The 15,430-nt window shown below is 45.0% G+C and overlaps 1 protein-coding gene across 1 annotated transcript in view; it reads left to right on the plus strand.

The window, feature by feature from the left end:
* The window catches only part of GLS (glutaminase), an 811,930-nt gene that overhangs the window by 582,807 nt on the left and 213,693 nt on the right, over window positions 1-15,430 (plus strand). The window lies entirely within an intron of this gene.

The following is a 15,430-nucleotide window of genomic DNA, read 5'->3' on the forward strand; positions in this document are numbered from 1 at the left end:
TGGACGTGCTTGCAAACCTCTCCTGGACAGATTTCGACTTAACTGGTGCTAAATTCCCTTCTGGAATTCTACTTAGACCGATCACAGAAGGCTCTTGCATCCATTCTTTCCAGGTGTCGAGACACCAGACTTAATTTTACCCACAGGAAACTGCACCCGGTAAAATCACTTGAGGCTTTGGTTTCAACAGCAGCCAGGCCTTAAACCCCATCCCGCCCGACCTCTTTCTACATCAAGGTGGGAGCATGCTCCAGGTCACTTTTCTCCCTTCCCTCTTCTACAGTCCCAAGCCCCCTCTCTCCAGAGAAGCCCTTGCTCTTCTTAACCACCTGCTCAGAGCAGCTGGTCAATGGGACCAAGGAGTCTAACTCGTGAAAATCCACGCAGAGATACCAGCCGTGATTCCAGCCGGTAACCGGAAATCTGGAGACCAGGAATTTGCGCATGGAATTCTGACTTAGTTGTAATCGTGGTCATTTTGTTATATCATAGTCTTAAAGAAGAAATGCAGGTACTGAATTGCATGTATATATATATATATATATATATATATATATATATATATATATACATACATACACATATACACACACATATATATATATATATATATATATATATATATATATATATATATATATATATATATATATATATATATATATACATACACATATACACACATATATATATATATATATATATATATATATATATATTTAATTAAAGCACCACAGCAAAGGACAGAATGGCAATAGAGCAAGCCCCTGCAGTGTTACTCACCCATGATCATTCCAAAGAGAAGTTAATTGACACATGCACGAAAGTATTAAAATATTTCTCTAAAAAAAGGCCCTGGATTGATAAATCACTAACAACACTTTTCCTGTACCTCAAATTTTATGTCAGTGAAGTATTTACATTTTATGAGGACACAACTTACATCCACATATCCATTCTTCCTTCTTTCTGTTTTTTCTTCTCCCTGTTACTATAGGAGTACATGCCTGTGTGCTGCCTGTCCATATCAGAACTGTTTGCTGCTGCATGTGTGAATGCACGCTTGTTGTCTGTTTTTGTTAGCCTTTCTTTCCTGGTTTGTAGATATAAGTGCTCACTTTCAGTAGCCTACTCTAGTATCTCTCGAACAGTCTTCCTTTCATAACTCTACATTATGCCTAGATTCCTAACACTGAAGATCCCTCATTTGATTTATATTGCTTACCTTCTGCTGCTGCCAACCTTTTGCTTTCACGCTTTCTTCTTTGCTTTCACGCTTTCTTCTTGTCAGGAGCCTAAGACTGGCTACCAGCCCTATTCCGTAATGAGGAAAATGCTTCCATTCCCAAGGCACCTTCCTTATTTGTTCTCTTGTTTTTTCCTTTCTACTTTCTTGTCACCTGTAGCACTTCGATATGTCCTTAGAGCATCACATAGCACAACCCATGCGATAAACATAACACCAATCTCTCTTTATTTATGTGGCTTGTCTGTGTATTACTGCTTTTACATTATTGTACATTGGTGTCTGTCTTCTCGTCTGTGTGTGTGGCTGTAGATAAGTTTACCACACCACTGAAACCTAATAATGAAACATTTGTTTTAAGATTCAGAGACTTAATGAAACTAAAAAAGTTATTTTTAAAAAGCTATTTAGTTATTTTAAAAAGTTATTTTAAAACATTTTCAATGTTGATCTCACAACGGATAACTTAAATATAAAATGGTAATTTTTTTACCTGTTAACTTTTTCAGCACTCTAATAGTAGAAAAAGTCCCTGTTCTATTGGTGTGGACAGCACGGCTTGAAATATCGAGTCAAATGGACTACTTGTCCTGGTTGCAGCACAGCCCTTTGCTTTCACAAAGGTGTCCGGTGTTCAGGTGTTAACATCGTCAAAGCTCGTGCATTCCACCCACTTTCCCTTTAGTGGAATGGGTTTACATTTCGGTCAGTTTTGGCGTGCGGCGAAGATCCTAAAGGGAGTGCTGAATGCAGTCTCAAATACATTTGATGGCGGCATTCTGTCGAGATAAAGTGGCAGCAGCCTGACGTGGCCCACTTTCATGTTGATAATATGTACCATTTGTAAAGGCAGTATTTGTTGTGAGGGTTTGACCCTCTAGCTTCCTTTGTCTTGTGATTTGCAAGGAGAGGTCATATTCTTGTACTGTTCTGCCAAGGGAATCGGGAAGCTCAGTCAGTGGATTTACTTATATTGCACGTGGCCACTTTTCGTTTTCAACGGTCTAGACTAGAGTTTGTGCATTCTTGAATTTTTAGCTGTGGCACGTGCTTTTTTTCCACACGTTTTTCTCGGTGTGATCTCAAGATATACGGGCCTTTCTAACATTAAGCCTGACCTCTCACTATGCTTTATCAAACCTTTATGTATGTGTAGATCTTAAACATGTTTTTTTTTAATTTTTACTAGTTATTAGTGATGGTGCAGAGTCGCACACATTTTTCTTGATATGGTCTCGAGAGAAAAAGACCATTATAATGTTAGATCTACCCTCACTATGTACTGTCTAAATATGAGCAGGGATGTTCACACCAAAGGCTTCCTCTCCTGCGCCACCTGAGGAACGCAGTCAGCACTGATTCCTTTCTGCCAGTGTGTGCCACTGAATTTATCTCTGATATCCGGCCATGTGCTCATTGTAGCCTTCGGTTGACTATTTGAGTCCCTACGATTTCTAATATCCTATTGTGCCGCCAAGGTGGCACAAGAACCAAGAATGCTTCTTTGTAATTGTGTCTGCACAATTCTCTCTCAGGGATTAGAATTGCTAAAATGTACTCCACTCATAAATATTTGCAAACTTGCTGTCTTGCAGTATAATTACCCGTTTAGTGCTTAAATTCTATCCGACAGCCTAAAATTTTAAAACTTTAAAACTTTAACCTGCACTTCATGAAAACTGCTGAGGCGAAGTTAAAAAACTCAACATCTCCCTCTCTCCTGATCAGAAGCATACTTTTCTATGCCAAAATATTTTCCAGCCTCTTTAATAGTCTGAGGGATCCTACAAGTGTGTGTATGGTAATCTTATATTTTAAACAAGTGTATAGTTATTACCATACACGTACCGAAATAAGCCATCTTTGGCATAAGTGTATTTCTATTTTTTTTTCATTCTTCACGTTTTGGCTAAAAAGGATAAAGTACTTTTAAATGGCATGGCTATTATTTGTACAGCATGTGCAGTGGCACTGGAACTCAGACATCTGTCAATATAACAAGAGGGCAGGATGTCAAGTTTCCTTGCTTGCATTAAGGCCCACGGCAACCTTGCTGTGACACTGGACCTTATTACTGTATTGCTCTAAAGATGAGTCTCTCATCTAATCAACCCTGTTCCAATCGGGAAAAAACGACAGAAACCTCAGTGCTAAGTAGCTGTTGTAGGAGACAAATCAATGTATAAATCGATGGGTTCGCGTTAAGAATGACTGCCCTGGTTTATCAGATTGACTAATTGTTTTGTAGAATAAAAGTGGTGTTAAAAAAACCTGTTATTACAAGAACACCATTTCTTGGTTCATTATATATCCGGCAACACGATTAGATTGGTCTTGTGGCCATTGCAGCCATTGCACGTTTTAAACAAAGCTTTCTTTAGGCGTGAAATAATCAGTTTAGTAAAATCTTCTACTTAGTTTTTATGGGCAGGGCAAGTATTATCAAAGTGCAGTGTGGGTCTTTTTTTGTTAATCTGTATGATTTCATAAATAATAAATGTACTTTAGAGATAGTTTGGCACTCAAGAAATTGCACACAAATACATGTATTAAATGGGTGCTATCGGCTTTACATCTGTATTGATTTCACATTATTTAAATGATTAAAAATATATTTTTCTGCACTTATACTTGAAGATATATTTAAAACGTATTTTAAAAGTGTACTCTTGACATTAGGAAGCAATCAGAGGTCGGTTGCCAGGTTTCCTGTATGCCAGATATTTCTTTTCCCACCAGTGTTTGAATGTGTGTGCTTTCTTCCAGATGTGTTTCACTTGAGGACTAGAAGGTTGTTAAAGAATCTAATTAATATTTGTATGGTTAAATGTAAAAACAAAAGTTTAATATTAAGCACAAGAAGATGATATAGATTCAGTCTGTACTATGCCGTTACGGATTCTTGATATTCAAGCATTTTTTTACTTAAGTGTTTGCTTCTTTTGTCAGCATTTCATTTCATATGTAACTTGTTTTTGACATTATTTTCCTTTTGTGTTATACATGTTTCCTTATTTCTTGTTTCTTAATGTTGATCCTGCTCCATATATCATGTATTTTAGATCCTCTGTTCATCAGCATGCGTTTTGTATTGTGCAATAAAATTTATTTTAAGCTCACATTGTTGTTTTTTAAATTTGTTTCAGCTTTGCTTGCTAAAACATTCATGACCCTACATAATGATTGAAGTATTATATATATATATATATATATATATATATCTATATATATATATATATATATATATATATATATATATATATATGTGTGTGTGTGTGTGTGTATAATACACACAGATATATATTTAGATGTGTGTGTGTATATATATATATATATATATATATATATATATATAAATTATAAACAAGTTTAAAATGAAGGTTTATAATATTAGCTGCTATTTTACTACATTCACTCACATGTTTTTAACATCACTTGTCTAGCATTATTTTTTGCACCATTAACACTCAGCACTTTTCAGACTAGGGTTGTTGAGATATATAGATAATTGAAGAGAAGTTGGTTAATCCCGGGAGCGGGGCTGATATGAAATCCACAAATTATCCTAGCACTAGCACTTTACTTCGTGATGACAGCAGTTGCACATACAATACCACAGTAACATCTAGAATAGACCTCAGGGAGGCAGCATCATTTGCACTATTGGTTCTGCATTCATGCAGGGAAACCACTTTGCACAATTAAACAGCAATATTTGCACACAAACCCGCGTATATTTTTGCACATGTAACATAGAAATGTTTATTTATTATCATATAGATATTTTTTTTTATATGGAGATTTTTATACTGGGTTTTAGTACAGTGATTTTAACATATTTATTCAAGTTAATATGTTATTTATGTCAAATAATGTGTGCAGAATGTGCTTTATTATGATGTAATTTATTGCTGCTTGCTTATTTGCACAATTCCACGCATTTATGCGGAGATAATGTAAATAGTTACTGGCATATATGATTATTGGTATGCTTTGATGTGCCTTAATTTGCGTTTCAGTCGCAGATAAATAGTGCTTTAACCCAGTCGACATAGAGCACATTTTTCCATAGTATTTCTTCACTATTCATGATTGGGTCACCTGGTGATTCCACGAATGAGAAAAGAGTGTTTTGTTATTTAAAGGTGACCATTACTGCATGTCTGCTATGTGATCAAGGGCAGTTTCTGCCCGAAACGCGTCGTGCCAAAGAAAACCTGTAAAAAGGATAATAAACTTACCTGTGACACTCGTAATGCTGCGTGGTGGTCCGTGATTCCTGTGGTCAGAACCGATTCAAGCAGAGACCTGGATATATATATATATATATATATATATATATATATATATATATATATATATATATATATATATATATATATATATATATATATATATATATATATTCCACTTTCCCCAAAAGAAAAAAGCTTCATGCCAAATTTGAGGAAATTCCATAGAAGGCACATTATTCTCAAGTTCAGTGGTTAGCAGCATGCCGATTCATCCCAATGCATGAAATTACACATTAAGCGTTTTCCTTTTGGGGAAAGTAAACGTTATATTTAGTGGTTGTCCATTTCCCGCGTGCTGGGGCAGCTCTCTCATGTGTATGCATACTCCTGCCATGTAGTGTTGGGCCCGGACGTTTGCAACTTGTTTTTCTTCAATGGAATCTGAGTTGCAAGACCTGTTGTGACTCCACCATTGACTCATAATGCACCAGCACACTGGCTTCACCTTGAACCACCATCTTTGACCAGCCTCATCATTGCTGACGGTTCTTCGAGAATGCATCTAAAGCAAGGGTATGGAATGTTCACCCTACTTGTTCTGCCTTAGGTGTACCACTGAATATTATCTCGAGGAATGTAACTTCTACCTCTCCCCAGACCACATGTATATTTTCTGCAAGGCTTGTCTCACCTTACACTGTAAGAAAACCCTAGGATACCGGATGGAAAGAAGGTGGCCCCACCACCGGGTGCTAAAGGAAGCCTCATTAGAGATGCCCAATATTTTTGGAGGCAAGTATATGCCAGATGCTGAGGACGAGGAATCTATGCCCTCTAGCATCACGGCAGGACAGACTGAAGAAAGTCTAGAAACGTCTTCTCCTAGGGCTCCAGCATTTAAGAAGAGGTAGAGTTGCTCTAGCCATCAGCACAATACATGCCGGTCTGTGGGCCGAAGACCATGTCGACTCCACATGCTTTCTTTGTGCTGCAGAGACAGTCTTTTTTTTTTGTCCTCATTCACCTCAGAAGGCTCCAATGTCCAGATTTTCAGCCCTTTACATGAGAGAGATACTGACCACTGTTGGGCTTACTACAATGGGCATATTCCTTCTTGCGGCTATATCTCTCACTCGGTGTAAAAAACATACACCGGCGCAGCTTTAGGATTCGGAATGTAGGGGAAAAACTCTTTGGCAGTCCAGAGTATAATTTCTGGTGTAATCATTGGACATAGCTATATTCTTAAATCATCAATACCCTTTAAACTCTACACCATCCTATCTGAATTCTCCATCTATGCCAACAACAGATTCCAGAAATCTTTCTTCTTAGATTTTTTTCCTAATAAATCCATCCTGGACATATACATATATCAGAATTCTGCGGAGGTGTATTGCTCACCCATTTACGACAGATCTCTCTTCTTGCAAGTAGCATTGCATAAAACAGCAAGTTTCTTGTCTGGGAGGAGAACACAGCGGCCACGTAGTGCGCAGGTCGCGAGCTCTGCTGTTTCCCGGCTGTTAGATTAGGATTCGTGCTGCCTATGTGTCTTGTAAAATTCAGAATATGCGAAGCTCCGGTTCTGGCTTTTGCATATAATTTATTAACTAACTATTGAGTCTCAAAAAATTACCGATAACTGATGTTCCTTACGTCCGTGACTGCTCTGGGTCCTCTGCTCTCGCCCCGATATCAGACGCTGGTCCGCACTGATTCTCGGCCGCCCTGAAGCTCAGGAAGAGCCGAAGGGCAGCCGCTCAAGGATTCCTCAGACCGGGTGGAGGCAGCATCAGCACATGTGCTGCAGCCGCTCGAACTGTGGGGCTGAGAGCTGGCAAAGAGGAATTGCCTGCCGCCGCCATTGACATCAGTGCAGCCCAGAACACGAGAGGTAGGGGGCCAGTGCGGGGGGCGTATGTGGTGCATTAGGAGGGCAGAGAGCCGCGGAGGCTACCTTTGAGGGGGAAAGTGGGTCCTCAATTAGTCACAGCTTGGTACAGAGTCAGGCTCTGGATCCAGCGTTTTCAGCGTTTTCGACTGTCCCTGCATCTCCCATTCCCATAACAACTTCTCAAAAAGGCCAAAAAAGTCTCCCCTCAGTAATATTAAAAAGAAGGGCGGAAAAGAGAGAAACAAAGAGAACCACTACCGGGCCCCAAACTAAAGAATACACCATCTCTGCGCACCTTTTTTAAAGTGCAACCGGCAGTACTAGCACTAAAGAGACCACCACGTATAGAGGTCTTGAGCCCTAGATTCGAACAAGAGAAGAAATGGAGAGTGGAGAGCGGCCTGGCCAGGGTAGTATCCAAGAGAGCATCATGGCTACAAACACATATAGAAGTATGAATAAGAATGGTGTTGACTTTCAGGAAAACTCCCTTATTAATGGTCCCGTAGATTGTGGTGGGCTTACATCTGTTCGAAATATAAATTTGGATGGTAGAACCCCGAGTGAATCACAGCCTAGCGCATTGGAAGCACTGTTAGGAACACTAATGGAAAGGGGCGACCATTCGGTCCCCCCGAACGTATGGTGGAGTACCTCGATCCCCCCGGGAAGCCATCTTGGGCGGGAGGCGAGTCTCGGCTGGTATGCCCGAAGCGGCGTAGCCGGGGCGTGCCTTTTTCCCGCCCTAGAGTGGGCTGGCCTAGACACCGACGCGGCCGGCCACGCCCTCGGAGGCAGGCGGGGGCGGGTTCACGCCCACCCTGGAGACGGATAAAAGGAGCGGAAGCCAAGAAAGCATCCTCTTGTTCCTGTGCTCTGAAGCTGCACCTCCCCGCTGCACGTGAGCTCGAGACGGAACGAAGAGCCAATTTTGAGCGTTGTAATCTTTCTTTTGTCTTACAGATATCCCGTCTGAGAATGCCCAAGAAAGTCGGAAAGCGGGTCGGTACCGAGGAGATGCTTCGCATGCTCATGAAGGAGATAGCCGATCTGAAGAAAAAGGTTGCGGCCAAGGACGGGGAGGGAGGATCGAAGCGGCCTTTGCAGGGAACAGTCCCCGGTGGAAAAAACAAGAGGCCCAGAAGGGGAGCACTTGGGGGAGAGACCCCGGTTCCCGAATCTCTACGAGAGGAGCCAACCCCGGTGCCGAAAGAGGGGAATCCAATCCCTGTGGTGGTCACCCCCGTGAACAAGGAGGATATGCCCCCCGAGTTAGCAGCACAATTGGCAGCGTGGTTGGGAAACGATAGCGAGGGCGCCACGGCTGACGACGCCCGGGCTGTAATGAGGCAACTGCGTGAATCTAGGGAGGCCGCGAAGGCGCCATCTTCTATTCCCCCACAGGTCCCGGCGGCTGGAAGTACACCAGGCCCAAGTTCGGCGACAAGCGCGGGGTCTACTTCAGGTAAGAGGCCATTGCCGATTGCGGGGGAGGAGTCTGTACCTTCTCGAAAGGAGAAGATTGCCCAGCATGTCCCACAAGAAATCAAGGAATTAATCTGGGCGGATAAATATGTAAACATGTTTTCATTGCTTACCGATCATTACGAGATCGAGCATGTGAAGAGTCAGAAGGAGCTCATGCATCCGAGTGTTTGGCGCGCGAAAATGGCCGCCTTTAAGGTCGACGAGACCATTGGTACTTGGGGCAGAGCGTGGGGTATTTTTACTTCCATCATGGGTGAGCGCAGGCCCGAGTTGTTGACCGAGTTACCCATTTATCAGTCACGTATTATGGAGTATTCTGTGGCATATGGGGGCAACCAGTGGTTTTGCTATGACAATCTGTTTAGAAAAGCTAAAGAGCACAACCCATTGTTGTCTTGGGATTGTTACGACTCCGTGTCTTGGCAGAAAATGGAGAGTACAGGGATGTTAAAGGTTCCATTGGTAGGGAGTAACGGGGGGGAATCCTCCCGCCAAAACTCTGGGACACCCTTTCGGACGGGCGCAGGTAACGAGTACCACTCGAAGCCGAGTGGCAACACAGGTAAAAGGGGGATCTGTTGGAATTTTAACAGAGGTAAATGTACTAGGCCCCAGGGGTCATGCAAATTCAGACATGAGTGTGGGGGGTGCGGGCAGTCATCCCATCCTGAATCCATGTGCAGAGCCAAAACGGGTGATAACGGTGGTAAGGGAGGCGCCAAACAGGTCTAATATAGTCCGAGGGGCGCCTTTACCGACCCCGATTGATACCATGGCAATGATTCCTTGGCTCAGCGAATACCCGGATCATGCTTCCGCTGGGGTGTTGCGGAACGGGTTTTCATATGGTTTCCGCATCCCGGTGGGGGATTTTCAGGGGGTACCAAACTGTAAGAATCAAATGTCGGTCTTACAGCACACGGCGGTGGTGCAGGTAAAGATTGAGAAAGAAATGACTCGAGGTCGTGTCGCCGGTCCATTCGATTTGCCACCGGTTGCTAACTTTGTGTGTTCTCCCCTAGGGGTGGTCCCCAAGAAGGACCCGGGTGAGTTTCGGCTGATACATAATTTGTCAGCCCCACGTGGTCTTTCCGTAAATGACGCGATAGACCCGGAAGTATGTTCGGTGCGGTACGCATCTTTCGATGAGGCCGTCGCCATGTTGAATCGCCTGGGGCCCGGGACGCTGATGGCCAAATCGGACATCGAGTCAGCGTTCCGGTTGCTCCCGGTACACCCAGACGATCAGCGTCTCCTTGGTTTTCAGTTTCAGGGTCGCTTTTACATGGACAGATGTATGCCAATGGGATGCTCGATTTCATGTGCCTATTTCGAGAAGTTCCGTTGTTTTCTACAGTGGGTATTCACGAGGAAGACAGGTTTTCAACATGTTATGCATTATCTCGATGACTTTCTAATTTTGGGGGCAGCCGGGGATTCTGAGTGTGGACAGGCTTTACATGAATTTTGTGTCCTAATGAATCAATTCGGTGTGCCATTGGCGCCAGGTAAGACTGTGGGTCCCTCGACCTTGATTGAGTTTCTGGGGATCGAGCTCGACTCGGTGGAAGGTTGTTTTCGATTACCCAGGGAAAAAGTGTTAAAATTCAGGTTTTCCCTTGAGAAATGTATTCGTTCAACGAAAGTTAACCTGCATCAATTGCAACAGGTGGTGGGTCAGTTGAACTTTGCCCTAAGAATAATGCCAATGGCGCGCCCTTTTTCCCGCTCGATTGCACAATCCATGGTCGGCTTGAGGGAGGGACATCATCGCACAAGACTCTCGGCAGAGGTTCGCCAGGACATGCGCATTTGGATTGCATTCCTGGCGGATTTCAATGGTCGAATTGTCTGGAACAAACCAGCGGTGTCTTCCGAGGAGTTGGGGCTTTGGACAGACTCGGCGGGGAGTATGGGTTTTGGCGCCATACTGGGTACACAATGGTCGGCTCAAAAATGGCCGTCATGGTGGCATGAGTGTGGGTTGACGAGCAACATTGCTTTTCTCGAACTGTTCCCTATTCTGGTGGCTGTAAAAACATGGCCAGAAGGGTTTAGGGATCACTCTGTGGTGTTCTGGTCTGATAACATGACCGTGGTTGAGTGTATCAATAGTCAGGCAGCACGATGCAAATTGATTCTGAGATTGCTCAAAGAAATTGTGTTGTTATGCTTGCAACTGAATGTACTGTTTAGGGCGCGGCACGTGCCGGGGGTGATGAACAAAGCGGCTGATGCGCTTTCTCGTTTCCGTATGCAGGCCTTCTGGGGTTTTCTGCCCACAGCGGACCCGGTGGCGGCGCCCTTTCCCGAAGCTCTCTGGTCTCTCGGTGCCCCGAACTACAAAACCTCGTGGGAGAGAGTTTAGCACCCAGGACGAGGAAGGCATATGAAGGGGCGTTTCGTTCCTATTGGGCCTTTTTGGGTACTGCTGGGGGGGAGCTTTGGGGTCAGGAAGAGTCTGTAGTGAGTTTCCTGCTCTATTTACATCAGGCAGGCAAGTCAGTAGCTACGGCTCAGAGGCATCGGGCCGCCATTTCCTTTATGGCAAGGGCTCATGGGATGCAGGACCGACAGCGTCTTTCGTTGTGCAGAAAGCGCTACGTGGGTGGCAACGCCTTGAGGGTCGCAGAGTAGACGATAGGCACCCGATAGGTCTGGATAGGTTGTCCCTGTTACTATCCGTGCTACCAGTAACATGTTCATCCCAGTACGAAGCAGTGTTGTTCCGAGCCGCGTTCGCATTAGCATTCCATGGGGCTATGCGGGTAAGCGAATTAGTGGCAAAGAACAAGCGGGATACGATGGGGGGACTGTGCCGGGAACACATTCAGGTCAGAAAGGAGACGATGACGGTCTCGTTTGTCAGGTCCAAATCCGATCAGGGTGCAATCGGGGACTGTGCAATTATTCAGAGGATCCCCGGGTCTTCCATGTGCCCTGCTGTGTGCGTGGAGGAATATTTAACACAGAGGGTGGCAGCATGGGGGGGGACCTTGTTGAGACACGCTGACGCCACCCCACTGACGAGGTTTCAGTTTCAGCGGGTGCTTGCGATGTCGATTTCGGCCGCGGGCTTGAACCCCGGCGACTTTGGGACCCATTCCTTTCGGATAGGGGCTGCTACAGAGGCTACAGCCAGGGGTCTGAATGTTGAACAAGTAAAACGTGTGGGGCGTTGGTCCTCGAACTGTTATAAGAGGTATGTGCGGTTGCACATGTTGTGAAGCTATAATGATGTACTCACGCTTCTTGTTTTTGTTTGGTTTTCAGTTGCGCAAGCCTACGAGGCGGGGCGGACTGTGCAGTCGACCCGACACCGGGGGGCCAGCGGTCAAACATCACCGGCTGTGAAAAAAGAGGTGTGGGTCGTGGGCCACTCATACGTGAGACGTGCCGCGGACGTATTCAAAGCAGGTGACATGACTCACGTGGCTGGGGAATACGGGTACAGTGTGTCCTTCTACGGTAAGGGCGGGCTCTGTATTGACCAGTTTCAATCATTTATTGAGGGTTTGTTAGGGCGGACGAGGTCACCGCCGTCTGTAGTCATAGTACATCTTGGGGGCAATGATTTGGTGACCACTGGTAGACGACTTCTTCTTGAGGCGATGCTTTCCACGGTAAGTTGGTTGGCGAGAAGAGTTCCAGGGTGCACAATTGCATGGTCCCATATGATCCCACGGAAAGTGTGGCGGGGGGCTATTTCTGTTTCTGCTCTGAATCATTCAGTAAGGAAGATTAATAATAAAGTGAGTAGATTGTTCCGTTCAAGTACACTGCAGTCTATTTCTCATGGTTGTATTAAAGGGGACAGTATGTATTTGAGGGATGGTGTTCATTTGTCCAGGATGGGGAACGAGTTACTCATAGGAGACCTGATAGCCTGGCTAAAAACTTTATGACATGACCTTTAGGCAGGAGTGTTGTGGGGGGGTCCGGATAGCCGGTCAACTATCCGGCCTGTGGCGGTAAGGTCATGATCGGTGAGCAGTAATTCGAAGATCCCTATGAGGGGGCGTCACCCATTACGGATGGGAGCGCGCGGGGAAGGTGGCCAATTGGCCCCTCAACGGGGAGGCGGTCCTGTCTAAGGAGAGGCCGCCGGAAGGAAAGGAAAGGTGGTCAAGGCCCCTTCCTGGATAGGAGGGGCTACGGCCCCTCCTGGGGAATTTCCCGGGGCCAGGACATCTGCGACGGCAGATGGGTAAGTTGTGTGGGGTGCGGGAGGGGGTTTACGCTACCTTTTAGACACCTCACACGAGTCCTCGAACGACCGTTAAATGGCGTCGAGTTTATTGGGGCCCCCGTCAAGTACAAAGGGAAATTGGTAGATGCACTTGAGGTACGCCTCTGTGCGGTCACTCCTCTCACAAGTGAGGGGGGTATTTCTGGTTTAGGGATCTGACACCGGTTACGACCTTGCCGTTGGCCCTTAACGTTAGGATGTACAATTTCAAGTCAAATGTTTTGTAGGATGTTAGTTCGGCTAGGAGAACCTCTGTATTAGAGATCTGTTAAGGTTAGCCAAACATCGTAATGTGGAAATGAAATTGTACATAATATGAAACTGTTATTTTAATGTTTTAATTTTGTTTCATATTTTAATAAATACGGCCGGGAAGGGTGACTCCCTTCCCGCCTTCCAAAAGTTCAAGAACGGTTTCCGGTTTCCCAATTCTTGGGGATTGTGTTGAGAGGGGGTGGCGGGTATCTCAGCCATATGGAAAGGGGCGACCATTCGGTCCCCCCGAACGTATGGTGGAGTACCTCGATCCCCCCGGGAAGCCATCTTGGGCGGGAGGCGAGTCTCGGCTGGTATGCCCGAAGCGGCGTAGCCGGGGCGCGCCTTTTTCCCGCCCTAGAGTGGGCTGGCCTAGACACCGACGCGGCCGGCCACGCCCTCGGAGGCAGGCGGGGGCGGGTTCACGCCCACCCTGGAGACGGATAAAAGGAGCGGAAGCCAAGAAAGCATCCTCTTGTTCCTGTGCTCTGAAGCTGCACCTCCCCGCTGCACGTGAGCTCGAGACGGAACGAAGAGCCAATTTTGACCCACCCACCAGCCCCTGAGGACAGCGATTCGTTGGGAATACAGTTGATATGGTATCTTTTGTTTTCTCCGTTTTCTTACAGGTTGTGATGATATCTAAATTTCTTAAGATGCAATAAAGATTGGTTATTTTCAGTATATTTTGCAAATAAAGTTTTGGAGCAAGGTTTGAAGAGTATTCACGTTTGGTAATAAGTGATGTTTGCTTTGTAATCTCAGTAGCTTAGTTAGACTTGTCGTATTTATTTTGGTCGGGCGGTAAGGTCATGATCGGTGAGCAGTAATTCGAAGATCCCTATGAGGGGGCGTCACCCATTACGGATGGGAGCGCGCGGGGGAGGTGGCCAATTGGCCCCTCAACGGGGAGGCGGTCCTGTCTAAGGAGAGGCCGCCGGAAGGAAAGGAAAGGTGGTCAAGGCCCCTTCCTGGATAGGAGGGGCTACGGCCCCTCCTGGGGAATTTCCCGGGGCCAGGACATCTGCGACGGCAGATGGGTAAGTTGTGTGGGGTGCGGGAGGGGGTTTACGCTACCTTTTAGACACCTCACACGAGTCCTCGAACGACAGTTAAATGGCGTCGAGTTTATTGGGGCCCCCGTCAAGTACAAAGGGAAATTGGTAGATGCACTTGAGGTACGCCTCTGTGCGGTCACTCCTCTCACAAGTGAGGGGGGTATTTCTGGTTTAGGGATCTGACACCGGTTACGACCTTGCCGTTGGCCCTTAACGTTAGGATGTACAATTTCAAGTCAAATGTTTTGTAGGATGTTAGTTCGGCTAGGAGAACCTCTGTATTAGAGATCTGTTAAGGTTAGCCAAACATCGTAATGTGGAAATGAAATTGTACATAATATGAAACTGTTATTTTAATGTTTTAATTTTGTTTCATATTTTAATAAATACGGCCGGGAAGGGTGACTTCCAAAAGTTCAAGAACGGTTTCCGGTTTCCCAATTCTTGGGGATTGTGTTGAGAGGGGGTGGCGGGTATCTCAGCCATACGTAACATAACAAAAATGGATTTTCTGTATCAGAAGCTAACCAGCGTGAAATACGGGAGTTTTGCAAGACATTAGATAAAAAGTTGGATACTGAGAGAAGTGAAATTCTAGAAAATACAGTGGAGGAACTAAAAAAGGATCTTGCAAATAATAAAATGGCGCTCCAAGCATTGCGTTGAGAGGAGCAGGGTCTCCAGGAAAAACTGGAACAATTGGAGAATAATTCCAGAAGGAACAATTTGAGGATTCCTAATGTTTCTGAAGGAAATGAGAGGGATAATTTAAAATCATAAGTGGTGGCCCTCATTAAAGCCGCAGTCCAGTTAGATGAGAGCGAGACCGACATCCTAAAAGAAATACAAAGAATACACAGAGACCCATTTCGAAAAGTGCCCGGTAGAGCGAAGCCAAGAAGATCCTTATCAATTTTCAGACATATGCGCTGAAAGAGAAAATTCTTACATCTGTCTTAAAGTTAAAATCATTGAAAGGCCCCGACTTTTCATTTGAAATAA

This window comes from Lissotriton vulgaris, chromosome 2_1, assembly GCF_964263255.1.
Source record: "Lissotriton vulgaris chromosome 2_1, aLisVul1.2, whole genome shotgun sequence".
NCBI classification, from domain to species: domain Eukaryota; kingdom Metazoa; phylum Chordata; class Amphibia; order Caudata; family Salamandridae; genus Lissotriton; species Lissotriton vulgaris.